Below are 23,436 nucleotides of genomic sequence, written 5' to 3' on the forward strand. Positions count from 1 at the left end.
CTGCTAAATGATTTTCTAAAATTAGCATGCACTAAGTTTATTCTTTGTGTTGTAAAATTATATGGCTTTAAACAATTGCATAGTATTATGTGTCCTTCTTTGCAGTATCATACAGAATAGTTTCACCACCCTACAAAGATTCCTTCACCTATTCAAACCTCCTCTCTCCCACCCTGAATCCCTGGCAACCACCAATATTTTTATAGTCTGTATAGTTTTGCATTTCCAGAGTGTAGTCTAATTGAAATTACACAGTCTGTAGTGTGTTCAGACTAATTTCTTCTACTTAGATATATACATTTGATTCACACATGTCTTTTCACAGCTTGATAGCTCATTTATTTTTATCACTGTATAGTATCCCTTGTATAGGTATAACACAGTTTTTTAAATCCATTCACCTATTAAAGATATATTGGTTTTAGTTTTTGCCTATTATGAATAAAGCTGCTATGAGCATTGGCGTGAAGGTTTTTGTTTGGTCATAAGTCTTCAAATCAGTTTTATAAATAACTTTGAGAATGATTGCTAGAGGATGTTATTGTTTTGTGAAAAACTGCTAAAATGACTTGCAAAGTTTTTGTACCATTTGCTTTCCCACCAGCAAATAATGATACGGTTTTTCTGTATACTTGTTTATGTGGTATGCTACATTGGCTGATTTTTGGATTTTGGGCCAGGCTTCCAGACCTCTAATAAATTAAACTTGTCATGGTTTATAAATTTTTTAGACAATGCTTTATTTGATTTGTTAGCATTTTGTTGAGAATTTCTAGTATATATGTTTAATGCTCTAAATTACAGTAAGATAGTTGGAAAATTCCCAAATATTTGGTAATTACACATAACATTTCTAAATAACATGTGGGTCAAAAAATAAGTTCAAAAGAAATTTTAAAATATTTTGGACTAAATTAAAATTAAAACACAACCATCAAAATGTATGGGATGCAGTAAAATAGTGTTTTGACTGAAATTTATAAAAAATAAGCTTACATCAAGATAAAGGAAACAAACAATACAAATTAAAGCAAAATTTAGTGAAATTGAAAAAAAAATAGAGAAAATCAACTAAACAAAAAGCTGGCTTTTTGAAATATCAGTAAAATTGATTAACCTCTAACTAGGCTGACTAATAAAAAAGAAAAGGCAAAAATTACCAGAAATGAAAGAGGGGTCATTAATACTAATCTCAGGACCACTAAAATGGTAGTAATGGGAACTATGACCAACATCATGCCCATAAATTTAATATCTCATATATAATGAAATAATTATTTGAAAGACACAAAATACTAAAATTCAGTAAAGAAGAAATACATAAATTGAATAGATCTATACCTATTAAAGATATTGAATCACTAATTAATAACCTTCCAAAAAGAAAGGACCAAGCCCAGATGGTTTCACTAGTATATTCTACCAAGTATTCAAGGAGGAAGGTATAACAATTCTTTCTAATCTCTTCTGGAAGATAGAAATAGAGGGAACATTTCCTAACTCATTCTATTAAGCTATTATTACCCTGACATCAAAGCTGCTAAAGGTACTGCGAGAAAGGAATAATACAGACCGTTATCGCTCATGAGCAAAAATCCTAAAGAAAACGTTAGCAAATTGAATCCAGCAAAGTACAAAATAATTTTTAATATTAAGTTATTTCAGTATTTTACAATTCCTTTCCTTTTGTCTAAGTTTTTGAGAGTATTTCATTTTCTGCATGAAAATGTAAGTTTTCCCTGAACCCAGTTTAACTGATTTTTTTTTGATATTTTCCTTTTAATTTTATTTTATCAATATACAATATAGTTGATTTTTGTGTCCCTTTACCAGTTCCTCTCTCCACCCTCCTTCTCCCCACTCCCACCCATCAACATCATATCTGTTCACTTGTCACAATAAGTTCAAGGAGTTGTGATTGTTGTGTCTTCTCCCCCCACCCCTATTTGTTTGTGTATTTATTTATTTTTAACTCCCACAAATAAGTGAGAACATATGGTATTTCTCTTTCTGTGCCTGACTTATTTCACTTAATATTATTTTTTTCTAAATCCATCCATATTGCTGCAAATGGTAGTATTTCATTCTTTTTCACAGCAGAGTAGTATTCCATTGTGTAGATATATCATATTTTCCATATCCACTCATCTGACGATGGACATTTGGGCCAGTTCCAACTCTTGGCTATTGTAAATAGTGCTGCAATAAACATTGGAGTACAGTTATTCCTTCAACATGATAATTTCCATTCCTCTAGGTATATTCCCAGCAGTGGAATACCAGGGTCATATCGAAGATCTATCTGTAATTGTTTCAGGAACCTCCAAACCATTTTCCTTAAAGGCTGCACCATTTTGCAGTACCACCAACAGTGTAGGAGGGTTCCTTTTTTATCTGCAACCTCATCAGCATCTACCATTCTCAGTCTTTTGGATATTAGCCATCCTAACTGGAGTGAGATGGTATCTCAGTGTGGTTTTGATTTGCATTTCCCAAATGCTGAGTGATGTTGAGCATTCTTTCATGTGTCTGTTGGCCATTTCTATATCTTCCTTTAAGAAATGCCTGTTCATCTCCTTTGCCCATTTTTTAATTGGGTTACTTGTTTTTTTTTGTTTGTTTGTTTTGTTTTGTTTTGTTTTGTTTTGTTTTTTGCTGTAAAGTTGTTTGACTTACTTGTATATTCTGGATATTAGTCCTTTGTCAGATGTATATTTTGCAAATATTTTCTTGCACTCTGTTGGTTGTCTTTTTCTGACCTTTTGCTACCATACTGCCAGACAACATAGCACAGAGCTGAGCCCCATTTCCTAAAACTTTGGTTTCTAACAGAGTTCCTCCTACAAATTGAGCAGACAACTTATAATTGTAAAACTACCACCGACTCATCATGTTTGACAGCTTTGGAAGCCATTAGCATAGTACTTCAACTTTTTAAATTTGAGATTGGCTGCTCTTTTCTAATATTTTGGCATTATGCAAAAAGCAGACAGATTTGTTGATTTACTTCCAGTTTTTCCCTTTGGCTGCTTTTTCTCTTTTTTTATACTTTAAACTGAGGTTTTGATATGCCTTAAAGCTAAAACCTTAAACATGATGCCATTCCATTTTATTCCATTTCTAAGATTATCAAAAGAATAGTTTAACATACTGTTCTAAAGCTTTCCCATTTTTATGATTACTACTAGGCTAATCAGCCTACTTTCCAAACCTATATGTATCCCATTAAAGAAAAAGATACGTATATGCCATCTTTAATTTTCTAATATTTATTCCTTGTTCTTGCAATCTAAAAGATTTTAGAGTTTTGGTGATCACAACAAAAAGTCTGCTTTTGGTCTTTTGAATTAACTATTCTTATGAGATATTTTCTTGTAACAATATATAATCAATAGGTAATTTTTTCTTTTCTTTCTGTAGTGTTTACCCTTAAAATTCATTCAGTAATACTCTCTTAGATTCATATCACAGATATTTCTTAAAATTTTGAAAACTAATCTCTTTGAAGGCGTAATAGGCATAATCCTATTTTCAGGTTCATCGTATACCTGGGCTTCTCCACAATAGTCATTCAATACTTTTTTAAAAATTCTTTTGCCCCATCATAGTATATGCACAAACAATGTTACCAATCTAATTTGGGTGACTTTTTAAAGCTTGCATTTGATAGTGTACTTGGAGAAATTTAAACAATCCTCATGTACAAGACACCTTTCATTCAGTCAGTGTTTTGCTACTAGTTTCCTTTCCTGAAGAGGTCAATTGTCACATTTATTTATTTAGCGAATCCAGTTTCTAGGACTTTGAACACTGAAAGCCTCATGTTCTTTCAATAGTGCTAAATGTCTGCCTGGTCGTGACACATATTGCTGCCATGCCAACAACTTAGCAAACTTCTACTTTCAACTGACAACAGGTACATCTCTCTTGCTGATTTTGCCCAAAGCTTTTTGGTTCTTTTGGCATTCATTCTACAAAGTATACAATTAGAAAGCAATATAATAATTAAGGATTATCATCCTTCTTAATCCTTCCAAATTTATTCCAGAAGAAATGCATAGAAAATTTTATCTCTTAACATGATAATTTCAAACTCCTTAATGCTGTGTAATTATTCCTGGGTAGGACAATGTGTGAGCTCTTTACATGAGATGAATGGAACCATGAATTTATAAGTACATGCTCCATTACACTCATAGTGTATTGCTTCTTAATTTATATCTTGCCTCGGGCCTTGAAGAAGATTATTCCGGGAACTTTTAAAGAGCTGTTTCAAAATCTGTAGGTTCATCTCCCAAGGCTCCTTTTTATTCTGTGATTAGAAAACCATTGGGTGGGCAGATATTTCACCATGCATTTGTCAGATAAATTTCCCACTTATCACATTTGGCTTATGGCAATATGGTGGTTTTAGAAAGAGAAGAAAGCATGAATCCCATGACTTATTCTAATGGGACAGGAAAATGTAGAGCTAGAAGACAAAGAATATAATTATATTTTTATGAGCAATCATGTAAATATATTACTAAAAGTGTTCTTTTAAATAGTATAGTCAAGTGGAGAAAAAAGCAGCCACAGAAGCCAGGCTGAAAAATTGTTGATCTGACTTTTAGACTGCTCTAATAAGGTGGAAGGATCACATTTGTGTATCTGCCTAAGATTCACCTAATTAATTAATGATATAATTAACCAGGATAATAGCAGAAAAAAAATAATTAGAACTTGTAAATCTTGAGAAATGTTGTTTCAAAATAAAACAACGTACTTTAGAAAAATACAATGTTTAATATAACCATATTAGTGCATATTTGTCACTAAATTTCTCTTGTTAAGTAATTCAAAATTATAAATATTTTCTGTGAGAGAGATAGAAGGTTTACGAGCAGTCTGAATGTTACTATGATTCTCCTCATAGACACACTAAAATCATTGATTTGATCAAAATGGTGACATTCAAATGCAAAATATTAGGAAATAGCACTAAATGAGTTGGTAAGTTTTTTTTTTTTTTTTTTTTTTTTTTTTTACAAATTACTTGTATGTCTTTGGAAAAGCATCTTAAGCTTTCCTTGAAAAATGAACTAGAATAGAAGTGGTCAAAAAACCATTGTTAGAAATTCAGAATTTTGTTTCTAATCTGCTACCAAGCATAGGTAAACAGAAGAGCAATAGAATTTTCTTTCAGATTAACTCACTTTAGACAGTTCATTATATAGAAAATAAGTGATTGGATACTTACACTTGAACATTTATAAATGGAATCACTGAATCCAGTCATTTTTAATTATGACTTTAGTAAATCATCACTCTCGGACTTGAAAAAGTATGTTATTAAGGCTAAACTGAAATGTTTGCTCACCATAATTATGGATATGTCATACCTCTACATTATATCCAATAATTGCATGTAGTAAGCATTCATTAATTATTTAGAATCTCTTCAATATATACGACCTTTGACTGCACACACTTGTCTTTTTCCTCCTGTACATGTATGTGGACATAAGTTGTGCCAAGAAAGTATTCCCTAAGAGAGGGTGCATCGAGGCTACAGAAAGTTCACTGAGACAAACCAGGTAGGACAGCAGGACATGATCCTGTGCTTGCTGTGTTGCCCAGACATTTATCCTTGTTAGGGCCCAAGAATGAATAGAAAATGCACAGGTGACGGAAGCACACACAAATATACAGCACTCAAATATAAAGAAAAACAGTTTTAAATGCATACCATTCACCAGGGAGACCACTTCACATACCCAGCTTAATCCTTGCTGCAATCTTATGAAATTTGTGTTGTTTTGTCCATTTTTATTATGAGTTTAAGTAACTTGTCTAGGTCCTAGAATGAGTAGCACTCAGCTGATGTTTGATTCAGTTCTGTGTGATTATAAGTGCATGAACTCAAGGGTTAAGGAGAGATTTGTATGAGAACCCCTCTCTGCTACCCACTTGGTGTATAACCTTGGGGAAGCTACTGATAACTACAACACAGGCCTGAACATTCATGTGTGTCCATAATAAATCTGCTTTGTCACCTGTAGTTAAAGTTCATGGGCAAAACAAACAAACAAACAAACAAAATCAGTGATACTCATTGCAGAAAATATGGGAAACATTAATAAGATCAATAAAGAAAATTTAAAAACACCCATTAAAAAAAAAGTTCATGGGCAACCAAATCAATAACAATAACATTGTGAATGTGAATGAGAACAAGGGGAGTTTAATGATTTAAGTATTCAAACTCTTCAAGCTAATACCACCCCATAGCAACAATATCACTGTTTTTGTCCCAAACATAGAAGTATTGTATTCTTCAAATACATATTGATATCTCTCTTGGATGGGACTGCATTTATATTAAATATTTATGTATTTAGATATAGGTAGATACAGAGATATAGATCTACAGACATATAGATATGTAGATGAATATGCAGCACATAAAATTTTTGTAATAAAGGCAAAAGAAAGTAAACCTCCCCCAAATCTTTCACATATTGGGGATATGTAAAAGATAGACTCAGAAAACATTAGGTTGAAGAGAACTTTTTAAAGGGAAAATTAAGATATTTGGTCTGATCAATGAGAAGAAAAATAATTGCTTTAATTCCTGGCAGTCAAACACAAAACAAAGGTCTTGTTTGTAAATCTGGAAATTCTTAATATTAGATTGGCTGAAATCTATTTCCCTGGAATAGATGGATGCTACAAATATTTATTTTCATTCTTCTTTCTTAGACCAGGTCTACTTCACTGTTTATTCTGCACTCCTTCCATAGAAAAATACATCTACTATCTTGGCCTCTAAAATTAATATGTTGATCATAATTACATATTGATAAACATTGGTATATATGGATTATCTCAATGTTTGTTTCACTTACCCCTTTAAATCTCTCAACCACCTCCTATTCCTCATAGACTAACAGAAGCAATCATTATGTCCGCAAGGCCTTGAATAATGTAATCATTTTATAATTTCTTTAGGCTTTTGTTCCATCACTCTTTCTCTCCAACCATAATAGGCTTATTATAGTTCTTCAAATGTTCTTTTGTCTTTCCTGCCTCTGGTTTTTGAACAAACTGTCCTCTTGTTGAACCACTTATATTTCCAGTTGGTTTTCTAGCTAAATCTTATATCTCAAGTGTTACTTCTCCAGTGAAGCTGACCTCAAAGACAGGAAAAGTCTTGTTTTATGTTAGCACACAGTGTTTACTCTTCGTGAGAACAGAAATGTTTGATACCTACAGTGACTGACATGCAGTATTTTTTAATAAAAGAATTAATGAATGAATGTTTCTTCTTCTGTGCTTTTATTGAATTCCAAACTCATTTTAGAATACTACATTTAGAAAAATCTAAATAGACTAAGTTCAGGCTAAGCCCGATTCTGTAAGTTTCTTTGTTTCAGGTGATTTTTCATATTGATGTATTAATATGTAAATATTGACAATGCAGTTTAGTAGGTTTCAAATTGTTTTATTTCTTATTTTACTGATGATATTTTAACTTCTTAAGTTTATAGTATATTTCTTCTATACCCCACAAGATTTAGTATTGATTGATATCTTCCTCCCTATTATTGTTGTGACGACATCATCTTTCTTGTTCACATGGACGGAAGGCTTTCTTAATGCAAGATATATTCTTCACAACAATTTTGAGATAAGTACAGAAATTACCTTCATTTAAAAAAATGTATAAACTAAGATAATCTCCAAAGTGACTTCATTTAGCAAGTATTAGGGGAAGAATTGAACCTGGGAAGCCTATCTATGGGGTCTCTTCTATAACTGGTGTCCAAAGAATATGTTTAATAGTGTAAGATTACCAGACTAGCTAATAATTCATCAGTGTATTCATGACATAATAGTATCAATGCATTCAAAAGTGGAAGATACATCTTAAAATATCTTTAAATAAAGTAAATTTAATTTAAGTAAGGAGACACTGGATAGACCTTCAGTCAGTGTGTGCTTTTATATCTGCCCAAGAGAGAAGTTGCAAATATCAGAAAACATAGTTATCAATAACAAAACACATTATGATCTTTATAACCTGTTTTATTTCTCTGAGTCTGCATGCATTTCTTGTAGCAATGCTGTCCGTTTCTATACATTAGTAGCTAACATTAATAATTAATGTGAAAATCAATTATCAGTGTAACTTTCCTGACATTAGCATTTCTCATAAAATTTAATTTTTTTCTGCCTTATTATAGTAATTTGTATGACTGATAGTTTATACCTTTTATTAACTAGCAAGCAGTTCCATTTTGTTAATTACTAAAGGAAATAGTTGTCAACTATGTCTGGATTTTCTCAAATGTGATAAAATATAACTAATATATTGTATTTGTAAAATGGTAGATATTTTGCAAGTTTTAAAATGCTAGATAAGAAATAATTTGTGGTTATTTTAGAAAATAATTTGATTACAAGAAGAAAGTTTAGAGTAAATTATTTGAAAAATATGTGATAATGTAAGTTGATATTATGATTTTGCATAAATTCAAATAAATGGCCACTTGTTTTCTTCTCTCTCAAAAAAATCAATTTGATTCAATGACTATTTTTTAGAAAATTACATATGTTCTCCTGAGGTTCTCAGTCAATGTAAACATACAAATGGACAATGGCCTTTTGCTCTTTATTAAAGGATGGACTAAGAGAAATTTTTTACCAAAAAGAAAGAACCGTTAGAGAATATGTATGTAGACACGTGACCAAGTTTAAGTCTATTCCATTGTTCCCCCATACTTTGAAATAAGTAATAAAGAAATGAGTGATACAGCTCTCAAATTGGACATTGGAGCAGTAAAGTTAAATGGAAACAGGCTGGAGGTAGCACCATTGTATGGCATTCTGACCAAGCTAAATTTGGGTAAGCAGAAAGCAAACACTGAGCAGAAGAACTGGTATATTTAGGAGAAAATGATGTGTACAGTAAAGAACAGAAAATGAAGACCTTGCAGCCCCAGATAAGAAGACGAGATCATTGTCTCAGGACGTTGCAGTTTTGTGAGATCCTACTGTGTTGCTTCAAATTGTGTCTAAACAGTGAGCTGTATCTTCTCAATGCATTTGATTTGAACTGTTTGTTTATGTAGTCAAGATAAAGGTTTAGCTATCTCTCTTTATGGATAATAAAACTTTTTATAAGAAAAAAATTACCATATTAAAGGAGGACATTATATTTTGTGTATTAATTTATAAATATACAGTTATAGTCATATATATGAATTCAATTATATATATCGAAAGAGCAGAAAAGAGAAAGAACAAGTTAGTAATTATTTTTAAGGTTTTTATTTAAGCAAAAAAGCTATAGATGTTGTTACCGTATGTTACTGCCATGTTACAGCAAACTCTCAGGGAGAGGCAGGACAGCAAGGCTTGAAGCAGGAAGCAGAGCTTATTGGTGCTGACACTGGCTCAGCAGACTTGTTTCACAAAGGCTGGACCCTGAACGCAGCGGGGCTGTCTCTTTTATATTGTTATATTTCTGGTTTTTACGGTGGGGTAAAGGAGTGACCTTATATGGTTATAACTTCCATTTAGGCGGGAAAAGTTCCAGGTCCATTAGCCATTATAGCAGTGTGGGGCACAGCTAGGCATATATGATAGCAGGGCGGGGCACAGTCAGGAGAGCAGTCAGGAGAACGTGGGTGCCTCATTCCCCCCTTTGATGCTTTGACTGTGGCCAGACATGGCCCAGTCATACAGCATCATTATAACTTTTGGGGTCCTCCTGGGCTAATGGATGGTATTGCAATAGTGAGAACATTTTGGCTGTTGTTTTTCATTCTCCTATGGGCTCCAGGGAGGATGTGATCATGCACATTACCAGAGGCAGCAGGAAAGGGAGGATGAGACAGGTGCCCATTATGAAAAGGACCATAATAATAAGGGTTTTGAACCCTCCAAACATGTTAAGCCAGCCTCCGAAGAGGTTTCCTGGGTTCCAGCCTGACCATTTTTGTATAGGGACATGAGCTAATTTTCTTATTTTTGTGGCTATGTTGGTGACTGCCTTTTGGTTGTCATCTGTTTGTAAACAGCAGACTGAAGAGTTAAATTTTCCTCTAACTCCTTCCTCCTCTGCTAAGAGGTAGTCTAATGCCAACTGATTTTGATAAATGTCTCTTCTCATTTGGGCTTGCTCGTCAGCCAGGAGTTCTAGTGCCATGTCAGTTTTATTGGCAATTATTTCTAAAACTGCCTGGAGTCTTATGATATGGTTTAGCATGTAGATGGGGGTTCTGTATTGCCAGCTACCATCCTGAGCCCAGGTGGCAGCGCCATAATACTGTATTATGCACTGAGGTGGCCATTCACCTTCTCCCCACATTTGTGTTCACCCCAACTCAATAGGCCATTTGGGCCTTAGGTCATCATATAGGGGGATTCCCAGTTGTGCCTCTTGCTATTGTGGCAATAGGAAGAAACCTGGCTGAATAATTCCTAGCGTTCAACATCCACTCCATTTGGTGGGGGGAGATGGGTATAAGCCCTTTCCCCACAGATCCAGAACAGCCCTTCAGGTGCTCCCCAAATTTCAGGATTGGTAGAGTTCAAATTTTCCCAGTACTGGTTGATTTCTGTGATTCCCTGGAAGGGCAAAGATCCTGTACAATTTGTTAACTGGAGGTGTTTGGAGTCTGGTGTGCAAGACTGGTGGTGTACAGTCTCATTGGTCAGAGATCGAGCCCAGTATTAAGTGTTGACACTAGACCACCAGATGTGGAAAATTTCATTTAGGGAATACACCTGTTGGCAAAAGGTTTTTCCAACCCATTGAGTGAAATGTTGACCTTTTTTACCTAGGCAATTTACTTTCAATGGCCTCTGAGGACAGGGCCCAATTGTGGGAAGGGGTGGATGTCTGTAGGACTATGGTCTCGTTCCAAAGGAAGATTTTGGAAACCTCCAGGCTAGATCCCTTCCATGGCCATTCCTCACTTACTAGGGCTCCCCACATACCCAACAGTTTGACCCATTTAGGGTTTGGGTTATGTTTTCTGCCAAGTATATAAACAGATTCTGGCTGACCATGGGCAGATCTAGGGTGGCATTTTTAAGGGAGGCTTGAGTTAGGTGTAGAGTCTCAAGTCTTGGCCTGGAGAGAACGCAGGGCTGGTGGATGAGGACCCAGGGCTGATGAGGGGTTAAAGATGGTCTTGAGTTCTACCCACTGGGTCAGTTGAAGTGCACATGGTCCAGGTACTGCCATCTATTTCATCCCTATCATTGATGACTATGCACTTGGTTGGGGAAGGTTTAGGAGAGGGTGGTTTTGGGGCTCTGGTTGGGCCTTTTGGGGACCAACTGGAGGAGGTCGACCCTCCATCCTCTTCATCTTCCCCCTTCATGGGGAGCCCAACGAGGAGTACCAGAGCAAGAGCCCAAGCTAGAATCAGGTTAGGATTCATGTTCTGTTGGAAGATGGCAAATATAACTTGTCTGGAGGTCCCTGAACTTGTTAACAGGGGAAAGAGAAAGTGTGATACACACAACAGAAAAGCAAAACAAAGAAAAGTATCACCAATCCTAAAAAGCAAAGTCCAGCAATTTCTTCAGGGGTACAATTTTTCACTGGATGTCCTCAGGCTTCCACTGTGCATAGAATAGTCAGTTCTCAGAGTGACTAGAGCAGGGCTGATGTTGTCTGGAGTCTCCGAATCAGGTCTGGGTCCTTGTTTCCAGAGAGTCAGCTTGCAGGTTGAAGTGGGGTGAGGGATGCAGTCCCAAGCAGTTGTGGCTGGTTTGAGTTTGCTGTGATGGATCGATGGAGTGGCCTCAGCTACTTTGATTGCAGTAGGGGTAGACAACAAAACAGTAAAAGGTCCCCTCCACAGGAGTTTGAGGGGCTGTACGTTCCATTCTGTTACCCAAACGGAGGTACCTGCCTTATAGGGGTATACAGGGGGTAACTGGGAGTCATTCTCCTACCTGCTGGTGAATGGCCCGCATGGTTTTTCCTAAGGCTAGGAGTTGTTGTTGCAAGGTCACATGTCCAACCTCCATCAGATCACCTCGAATAGCCTTGGTGAGAGGGGAGGCCTTCTGTACAGGATTTCAAAGGGAGAGAAGTCCATGCACTTGGTGGTTGTAGATCGGATCTGGAACAAAACCTTAGGGAGGACTTTGTTCCAATACAGGTGCATTTCTTGGCAAAGCTTTGTGAGGTGAGTTTTTGTAGTCCCATTCATGTGTTTGACCATTCCTGAACTTTGGGGTTGATAGGCAGTATGCAGCTTCCAGGTAATTTTTAAATTTCAGGCTAGCGTTTGAAAAATTTCAGCTACAAATGCTCGTCCATTGTTGGATCCAGTGACCAAAGGCAATCCAAATCTTGGGATAACTTCTTGCAGGAGTTTTCTGGCTACTTCATGAGCCTTCTCGGTTCAGGTAGGAAAGTCCTCAACCCAACCAGAATAGCTGCATATCAAGACCAGGAGATACTTATAACCTTGATACCTGGGCATTTCAGTGAAGTCTACTTCAAGGTTTCCAAAAGAAGTTACAACCATGGCCTGGATTCCTGGAGGTTGTTGCATACACACAAAGTACATTGCAAGAAGATGGTCTGGATCACACTGTCAAGCTGTGGAATATGGAAGTAGTGGCCCAAAGTGGCATTGGACATTGTTTGTCCAAAATGGGAATCTTTGTGGAACTGTTTAACTACCTTTGGTGCCAGGGTGTTAGAGATAACAACCCGTCCATCAGGGAGTTTCCACCATTCTTCCGGGAGAAGTGTTCCATTTTCTGTCTTTAGCCAGGTTTCCTTCTGGGGATTGTAAGTTGGGGTGCAGTTGAGCAGAGAAGTTGGGAGCAGGGGGGATATTAATTTTTGTTGGTCCTCTGATGTGAGAGGCAGGCCTGTGGCAGCTAGCTTGTCTTCTTGTTCTGCCTTGTGGTTTCCTTTAGCTTAAGAACTATTTCTCTTTTGGTGGCCTCTATAGTGCATGATTGCCACCCTTTTTGGAGCCTAAACTTCCTCCAGGATTTCTAGGACTTTCTCTTGGTATTTTATGTTTCTGCCCATTGATGTTATTAAGCCCCATTCTTTATATAAAGCTCTGTGGACATGGAGGGTATTAAAGGCAAACTTAGAGTTTGTGTATATGTTGACTTTAATTCCAGTGGCCAGCTGTACGGCACAGGTCAAGGAGATTAACTCAGCTTTCTGGGCCAAAGTTCCTGTAGGCAAGGCCTTGGTTTTGATGATGGAGTCAAGAGGGACCACAGCATATCCTGCTTGACATTGGCCAATGATAACAGAGCTGCTCCCATCCATGTAGTATTCAACATTGGGGTCTGAGAGAGGCTGATCTTTGAGGTCTGGTACACTTCTTTGAGCACTTCTGTGCAATCATGATTCAGGGCTCCAGTCCCAAGTGTCAACAGCGTAGCAAGATTGAGAGTCCTAACTACTTCCAGATGTATGTGAAGATTTCCGCATAGTTTCCCTTGATATCTAGTTAGTCAAGGGTTAGTAAGCCAGTAATGTCCTTTAGAGTCCAGCAAAGTGAAGACAGCATGGGGCACCCACACAACAGTTTCTTGTCCCAGGGTTAACTTGTCAGCTTCAGCAACCAGAAGTGCTATGCACATGACTGCCAGAGACAGGGTGGCCAGCTTCAGGACACCGTGTCCAGCTATTTTGAAAGGTATGCCCCTAGGTGGTGCCTAGATCCCAGGAGCTGAGTTAGCTGTTAGTTATTGCATCCCACTGCAATGCCCTGTCTCTTGGGGATGTATAGAAAGAAGGGCTTTTCTAAGTCAGACAGTCCCAGTCCTGAGGCACTCATAAGCACGTTTTTTTATGTCCATGAAGGCCTTTTGTTGAGCTGTTTCACAGATCAAGGGTTCTTTCTCCCCCATTTGGTTGCTTCATATAGGGGTTTGGCCATCACAGCAAAGTTAGGTATGCAGATCATGCAGAAACCAAGTGCCCCCAGGAACTCACAAACCCATCTTTAGGTGTTGGGGGTCAAGATGGAACATACAGCCTGTTTGTGCTCTGGTCCCAGTTGGTGATGTCCTTGAAAGATATAGAACCCCCAATATTTGACTCTTTTGTGGCACATTTGGGCCTTTTTCTTAGATACCTTTTATTCCTTTTTTCAAAGCAGGTTGAGGAGGACTTCAGTCCTATTCATACATTATTGGTGGGTCCTTCCAGCCAGCAGCAGGTCATCAATGTATTGGAGCAGAGTACATCCACTTTGTTTGACTGGGAAAACCTGTAGGTCAGAAGCCAGGCTCATGCCAAAAATGGTTGGGGGGGTTCTTGAATCCCTGAGGTAACTGAGCCCAAGTTAATTGTCCTTAGGTCCTCTCAGGACTGTCCCATTGGAAAGCAAAAATGGGTTGACTCTGGGGAACCAGTCTGCTAAAGAAGAAGGAATCTTTAAGATCCAAACAGGTGAAGTAAGCAGTGTCAGTTGGGATTAAGCTCAGAAGCGTGTATGGATTAGGTGTGACAGGGTGCAGGGTTATGGTCACTTGATTGACTGCCCTGAGGTCTTGTACTGGTGGGAAGTCATTGGTTCTCGGCTTCTGAACTGGCAGTAGAGGTGTGTTCCAGGGGCACTGACATGGCCTTAAAAGTCCATATTTGAGGAGTCTTTCCAGATGTTTCTGTATCACCTGGTGAGCCCATCAAGCAATATGGTATTGCTTTTGTTGGACCAACATTGTGCCTGGTTTCAGTTCCACCAGGGCCAGGGGAATATCCTTGGCCAGACCTGGTGGGCTGTCTTCAGACCAGTCTCTGGGCACCCATAAGGGAGGCTCCAGCAATGTTGGTGCCATGGCTTCTAGGCTAAACAACCACCATTCTTACCTCTGGGGAACAGTGAGGGACAGGACATGAGCCTCTGAATCTCCCAGAGTTAGGGACATCTCTCTGGTCTTTGAGAAAGTTATTTGGGCCTGTAACTTACTCAGCAGATACTGTCCAAGTAAGGGTATTGGACAGTTGGGTAGGTAAAGAAACTCATGATCTCTCTTTTTTCTATGTTGCATCTTCTGGGTAGCAAGAAGGTATGTTTCTGTCAGTTTCCTATGGCTCCAATTATGATGGTTTATCTCTGAAAGGTCCAAGAGGCTGTGTGACTACTGAATGTTCAGCTCCAGTGTCCACCATGAAGTTTATTTGTTGGCCCCCTGCCATCATTTGGACCAAGGGCTCCCAGGAGCCCAGGGAAAGGGAGCCCAATTGGTCCTAGTCACTTTCATACTACTCAAGTTTAGCCAAGTCAATGAAATCTTGCTGGGGTGCCTTTGCTGATAGTTTGCCTGAGTTGCAGTCTCCCTGGGAGGTTTGTCCCTCTCTTGGAGGCTGGAATTTGCCCTTAGAGGTGGCCGGGAGTTGGGACATTCTTTCTTTCAATGACCATCTTCATGACAGAAGGCACATTTGTTAGGTCTCAGAGGTGGTCTGGAACTGGGTGTGTCCTGTGGCTGCCTTCTGGTTGGCTTTTGACCTTGACCCCAGGGCCTTTTCAGAGGTCCTGACTTTTCAACCAGTTCAGCAGGTAGGAGGTCCAACTTCTTCATTCTCTTGTCTGCCTCATGGTGGACCTCCAGGACCCAGTTGATGAACACCTGGGTTGCAATTTCTAGGAACTGGGTAATATTCATGCCAGCAAACCCTTCCAGTGTCGGGTCCACTGCCAGCCGACCTGAACAGCCCTAGCCTCGTTCCTTTTGGTGGGCGAGCAAATGGTCCCAATTCCTCTTTCCCTCTGGTCCCCTTTGAAAGGAGATGGGGGAAGAGACCCGTGAAGAGAGGTGAGCACAGCCGCCGGCCCCAACCAGCCCGGTTTAAAGGACACTCAGACCCGGCGGGGGTTCTGTTGAGCAGTTCCGTTTATTATCACACAAGCACTTGCTTTTAAAGGCAAATGGGGAAGGGAGGTTTTTACATCCTCCAATCAGCTTAAAGGTTACAAGAGCATGCATCCTATCTCAATGCCTACCTATTGCAATCACACAGTTTTCACTAGCGCGGAAGCGCGTATTTGGCCAATAAGGCCTAAGGCAAGCTTCCCGCAGACACTCCCACCCTACTTCCTCCCGGATCCGTCTTAGGCTGCCACATTAATACGCCCTTGTGGGCCCATAATGGCACTGCTTGTAATGTCACTTAAGGTGGCATTAGTTTTTAAGGCCCGACATCCCAGCTTTTACAAATATGCCCCTGTGCTTGTCCCACAAGAGTGGCATTGACCATCCTCTGGTTTTCAGGCTGTTCTGGGTCAAAGGGTGTGTAGAGGCAGAATGCTTCACAGAACTTTTTATAGAACCGACTGGGGTTTTTGTCTGGCTTCTGAAGGACTTCAAAGATCTTACTCATGTTGGTCAGCTTTTCCCCCCTTCTTTTAGGCCTCCCAGAAAAGCCTCTTCATATTTCTACAGCATCCATAGGCCCTGATTTGTGTTAGGGTCCCAGTGTGGATCCTCATTAGGGAAATGGGTCTGAGCACACACTTGGGCATTGAGCATCCCAGATGGGCCATGGTCTTGGACCCATTTTAGAGCTTCCTGGCTGATATGGCATAGATCTTCTGTATTGAAGAGAGTCAATACAGTCAATACATTAGGAGCTGCCTGCAGTCTATCCAGGTGGGCTGGTGAATCTGGATTACAGACTGGACCAGATCAAACATGGCTTGGGGCTTCTTGGTATAGGAGGTCATATGATGTTTCCAATTCAGAAGGTCAGTCATTGTGAATGACTGATAGATGAAAGTGGGGGTTCCTCTCTGCAGGTGTGCATCCTGATCATAGTATAAGGGACTTCATGTCTCTTGGAGTGGCATCTGGAGAGCCATTCGTCATGGTGACCCAGTTGAAGGCTGGGTCCACCTTGGATCATATGGGGTCAGGACAGGTGGTGGTGGGGTCTCTGGAGAAGTGGGGGCAAGGTTGTCTTGTCTGATGGGCCAGGAGGAGATGTTGAAGTCCCTGCTGGAGTGGGAGGCAGTGACTAGGATGTGGGAGTGTGGAGGCAGTTCGCCTGGTCCTGTAGGGAGGTGGCAGATCCTCCAGGTCTGAGGGCAGGATGGCTGGCTTGGGGGCCACAAGTAGCAGTCACCTTTGGGCGTGAGTCTGACCTAGGACTGGAATTTCTCAAGCCAGGAGAATTTGGCTGTGCTTTTCCATGCAGGCTTTTAACCAGGAGGGTAGAGAATGAATTAAGTCTTCCCAAGAATCAATACAGGGATATTGATTAGGGTGGCCCTGAGGGTCATTTTCATGGTGGCCAGTAATGACCCTTCTGACACTGATGGATAAGGGAAAGGTCAAAGGACCCCCTCAGAGGGCCATCCCACATTGAAAGACAGTCTGTCCACCTCACAAAATGCCCTGAGTTTATCAGTAGGTAGTTTGACACCATAGTCACCAGAAAAGCCCTTTTTAAAATTCCTCAGCATACAGGCAAGGGGAGTTTGTTTGCTAGGTGTTCCTCCCATGTTTCCCACTCATGATCGGTGTTGCAACAGACACTCTATTCCAATTGCTTCATCCATCTCTGTTCACTCACCTCGCAGTGATATTTTAGGTGCCTCTTGGCTTTGGTGAGATGGTATAAAACCCCGTCAGGACTTCTCTTGCGAGAGTCACCCTTAGCTGTATGAGGTTCACCATGAACCACAGATTGGGACTCCACACTCAATTTGTTCACTCAAATGCAACCACACACATTCATTTGCCAACCTAAAACTATTGAAATTCTGACCTGAGAATGTGGTTTCCTCTATGAAACAGAGTGCTAAGACATTCCCCACTTTGGGAGGTGATCAGGCTCCCCTTCTACTCTCATGGGAGTAGGAACCTAGTGGGACCCAGTTCCTTACCTAGTCTGATGGGCAGAGCTCCCCTGGCCTGGTTCCAGAACCTTTTTGGGTTCCATTGTGCTCAGGGTTAGACTCCTGTGTCCACCTGGCAAGGTCTTTCCCACTCACAGAGAACTATCCATTGGCACCCAAGTGTGGTCTGTGTTATCAGGTGTTCCAGGGGCCAAAACCAAGGGACAAAGGAGGCAGTCAAGCCACCATCTCCACCATCCAGGATGAGCCCCCAAGAAATGTTACAGCGTGTAGCAGTCATGTTACAGCAAACTCTCAGGGAGAGGCAGAGCACTGAGACTTGAAGCAGGAAGCGGAGTTTATTGGTGCCAACACCAAATGCAGCAGTGCTGTCTCTTTTATATTGTTATACTTCTGGTTTTTACAGTGTAAAGGGGTGACCTTTTATAGTTATAACTGCTGTTTAGGTGGGAAAAGTTCTGGGTCCATTAGCCATTAGAGCAGGGTGGGGCACAGCTGGGCGTATGTGATAGCAGGGCAGGGGACAGGTAGGAGAGCAGTCAGGAGAACATGGTTGCTTCAATGTAAAGCTATAAATAGAAAAATCTAGTTTGCATCAATAGTGATCTTTATTCTCTTATCAATAATAGATTATATTCAAAAACTTTCAAAATAATCTTAAGACTGTCAGAAGTGGTTCGAATAATTATAAAAGAAGTGCCTTATTGGAATATAAAAGTAAATGACATAATTATTTAGATTTAATTAATTAAAGTACTTATACTATGCATTGCCTGGATTCAAGTCTCATTCCTACTCTCATTTTCTCTCTTTGACACTCAATGTCTTCATCTCTCTCATGCAAGTTTTAAATTAGAACTGCAGCATCGTGTCCACCTATCTCATTAACTGCCTGTGTGACTAATATAAGTCATTTTTCTTCTTCAAAAATGAGTATTTTATGAATGAGGTATAATTCTAAAGTTAAAACTTGCAAACATTCTATGGAGCTGTATTTCTGAGAGAGTCAAACTTATGCACTGTTGTTATCATTTTCCTGAGAAAATTTTAATGCATTGTTGGTGAATGGTTATCATCATTGTTGTTTTAAACTCTTTTTCAAGGAACCTATTATTTATATATACAAGGTACATAGTTCTTCACCACAAACGAAATAAGTTAACCTACAATATGACTTACATCTTTAATTTCTAAGATATTTTTAAGTGATAGTAATGTATTATGCATTGGGTGCCTGCCATAAAAGTGTTTCCACATAACTTAGCTGACATATATAGCACATTTATTAAACATTGTTTTGTAGTCTACATGTCCATTTAAAGTTCAGGTGTTTTTCTTAAGCATTGTTTTGTGGCCTACATGTTCACTAGAATCCCAAGTATTTTCATTTTGCTCTAATATCCATCCCATTATGAGAATTATTTTGAATTTATTATAAACAGCTAGAGCCCTTGAAACAAGATCATGCTTTTTTTATTCCAAGGCCCGGTTAGCATCCATATGATATGTCTAGGGGCCTCTCTAGGTTAATTGGGGACCTTGCCTAATCTTGTAGTGCATATGCAGTAGATATTTCTCTAAATTGTTTAATGAGAAATATAAAAGATGCAATTAAATGCATTTGTCATTGGAATTGTGTTATACGTGATGTTCCAAAAGAAATCTAACACCATTTATAGAACACTGTTCACTCACACAAGGACCAGAGAAGAGAAAACCTCTTGCTTTCAAATTCCCAATGTATGGTCCTGAAGAAGGGTCATGGGTTACCTTGTTTGTCACTCATAACCCTGTGAAGCTGTGCATGTCTTTGGTTACAGTAAAGGGAGTAATAATAATAGTGAAAATGATGTGCGATTTGTGAGCTGCCTTTGATGACAGTGTGGCTGTTCTTGCACGATATTTGGAAAAATTTATCTCACCTATTACCTATCAGAAGTGCTGGCTTCCTCCTTTCTTTCTCTTTTTGATTTTTCCCATTAATGTATCCTTCCCGTTTGTCCTTCTAGCTTCTCTTTATTTCACACATTTTAATAACTTAAAAGTACAGCCATTTAGGTTTTCGGAAACAAATCCTTAGTGACTTTCTGATTGAAACTTCCTTCTTACTAAGGAAGATAATAGACAAATATTCAATTATATAAATACCTAATAGATAACTGTTCTTGCGTTTGCTTTAAGATCATCAAAAGCTACTCATCTCTTTTCCCTCGTGTTTGCTTTTCCCCAGAGACCAATTTTCCAATATCAATTTACAAATATGGGAGTGGAAACTTAAACATTTTTTCATCAACTTTCATTCCTTTTGCCTATCACTGCATTAGTTACAATTCCTAACATTATTTCATCCAATTCCTTATCTCCTAAATGAAAATCAACAATTTTGTGTATACTTTTCATTCTTTTCCAATTGGTTTTCATCTAAATTCACAATTAAGCCTTATTTAAATAATAATATGTATCTTTTTAAAAATTTAAAGCATGCTCACTACTACCAAGATATGCAAAAGGTACATATTATGTATAATTTTTGACAGAAAGTTACAGCAAAAATGAGTTAATGTACTGTATGTCTGAGAAAGTAATACAAACATCAGAGTAGAAACTAAATTTCTAAATCAACAAATGTCTTTTTTATTGCTCTTTAAAGTTAACTCAAAAATATGATAAAACATAGGCTACTAAAATTCTCAACACAGTATAATCTCTTTTTACCCAGTTTTATTAAAGTATGATTTGGAAATAAATATTATCCATATTTAAGATGTGCAATGCGATATTTTGATATACATAAATGTTGTAAAATAATTTCCCTAGTCAAGTTAATTAACCTATCCATCACCCGCTTCCCCTTTTTTGAGGGGTTGGGGTCAAGAACACTTAAGATTTACTCTCTAGCAAATTTCAAATATATTATACATTCATTTTTAACTACAGGGTACTTCAAAAATTTGTAGGAAAATGGAATTAAAGATAATATGAATCCTTTCATGATTTTTTTGAAATACTCTTTTACATTTACCATGCTGTACAGTAGATCTCCAGAACATGGTCGTATTATAAATGAAAGTTTGTATCCTTTGGCCCACATCCCCCCAAGCCCCACTCCCCCTAGCCCATGACAACCACCCCTCTACTTTCTGTTTCTATGAGTGTACCGTTTTTAGATTTAATCTATAAATAATACAGTATTTGGCTTTCTATGTCTGGCATATTTCACTGAGCATAGGCCCTCTAAGCTCCTGTTGTCACAAATGGCAGGATTTCCTTCTTTTTGAAGGCTGAAAAGTACTCCACTGCGTATATATATACCACATTTTACTTGACCATTCATTCTTCTACAGACACTTAGGTAGTTTCTGTATCTTGGGTGTTACAAATAATGCAGCAATAGGGAACGCAGATATCTTTTCAAGATATTTATTTCATTTCCTTTGGATATATACCCAGAAGTGGGATTGCTGGATCACATGCAGGTCAATGTTTAGTTTTTTGAAGAACTTTCATATTGATTTTAAAATGGCTTTACCAATTTACAATCATATTAACAGTGTATGATAGTTTCCTTTTCTCCACATCCTTTGCCAAGACTTGTTAGTTATTTTTCTACTTTTAGATAATAGTTATACTAACAAGTATAAGATCATATATCACTGTGGATTTGATTTTCATTTCCCTGAGAATTAATGATGTTGAGAATATTTTTTGTATCTCTGTGGGCCATTTGTATGTCTTTGAAAAAATTTCTATTCTGTTATTTTCCCATTTTTAAATTGGGATTTTCTTTTTCTTTTTCTTTTTTTCTTTTTTTGCTATTGAATTGTATGAGTTCCTTATGTATTTTAAATATTAGTTCCTCATCAAATATATGATTTTCAAATATTTTCTGCCATTCCATAGATTGTATTTTCATTTTGTTGATTATTTTCTTTATTGTGCAGAAGGTTTTTAGTTTGGTGTAGTTCTATTTATTTATTTTTGCTTTTGTTGCCTGTGTTTTTGCTGTCGTATCTAAAATATCATTGCCAAAATCAGTATCAATAAGCTTTCCCTATGTTTTCCTGTAGGATTTTTACAGTTTCAGATCTTACATTTAAGTAAATAATCAATTTTGAATTGATTTTTGCATATGGTGCATAATAAGAATCCAATTTCATTCATTCCCATGTGGATATCCAGTTTTCCCAACACCATTTACTAAACTGACTGTTCTTTCTTCATGTGTATTCTTGGTGACTTTGTTGAAGATAAATTGTCCATATATACATGTGGGTTTATTTCTGGTCTCTCTGTTCTGTTTCATTGGTCTGTATGTCCGTTTTTATGCCAGTACTATACTGTTTTGATTACCATAGATTTATAATATAATTTGAACTCAGTGTGATGCCTCTAGCTTTCTTTGTCTTCTTCAAGATTGCTTTACTTATTCAGGGTCTTTTGTAGTTCCATATGAATTGTAGATTTTTTTTTTTTCAATTCATGTGAAAAATGCCACTAGAATTTAAATAGGGATTGCATTAAATCTGTAGACTGCCTTGGATGGCATATACATTTTAACAATATTAAATTTTCCATTCCATGAACATGAGATATCTTTCCATTTATTTCTATCTTCTTTCATTGATGTCTTATAAATTTCAGAGTACAGATCTTTCACCTCTTCCTTGTTTAAATTTATTCCTATTTATTTTATTTTCTTTCATACTATTATAAATATTTTTTTTCTTATATTTATTGACTGGGTAGTTTATCATTGAGTGATAGAAAAGTTAATGATTTTTGGACATTGATTTTGTATCCTGCAACTTTACTGAATTAAGTTTGCTGTAATCTTCAGAGTTTACCATATGCAAGATCATGTTATCTCCAGAGACAATTTTACTTCTTTCTGATTAGATGCCTTTTCTTTTTTATTGCCTATTTTCTCTGGATAAGACTTCCAGTGCTCCGGGTACTCTGAATAGAAGTGAAGAGAGTTGGCATCTCTGTCTTGTTCTTGATGTGAAAGGAAAAGCTTCCAGCTTTTCGCCTTTGAATATGGAATTAGCTGTGGGCTTTTCATAAATGGCCTTTATTATGTTGAGGTTTATTCTTTCTAAACCTACTTTGTTTATTTTTTATAATGAAGGATTTTGAACTTTGTCATTTTTTTTTGCATCTATTGAGACAGTTGTATAATTTATACCTTCCATTCTGTTAATGTGATGTACCTCATTAATTAATTTACATATGCTAAACTATCCTTGCATCCCAGGGATAAATCTCACTTGGTCATGGTATATGATTATTTTAATGTGCTGTTGAATTTGAGTTGTTAGTATTTTGTTGAAGATTTTTTGCATCTATGTTAATCAGGGATATTGGCCTATCATTTTCTTTTTTTGTAGTGTAATGTCTGGCTTTGATATTATCTTAGGCTCTTGCTTATTGCAGTTTTTCATTTGTAAGCACAGGTAAGAGTGTATTTTTTTGGACAGAATATTGCGCTACTAAATAGAGTTGCTCTCTACCACTCCAGTGACTATTTTAAAACATCAGCTTAGATGGCGATCTGAAAAAAAAAAGTAAAAAAACCCTCAGCTTTCAC

The sequence above is a fragment of the Cynocephalus volans genome, chromosome 5 (genome assembly GCF_027409185.1).
Source record: "Cynocephalus volans isolate mCynVol1 chromosome 5, mCynVol1.pri, whole genome shotgun sequence".
In the NCBI taxonomy this organism is placed as follows: domain Eukaryota; kingdom Metazoa; phylum Chordata; class Mammalia; order Dermoptera; family Cynocephalidae; genus Cynocephalus; species Cynocephalus volans.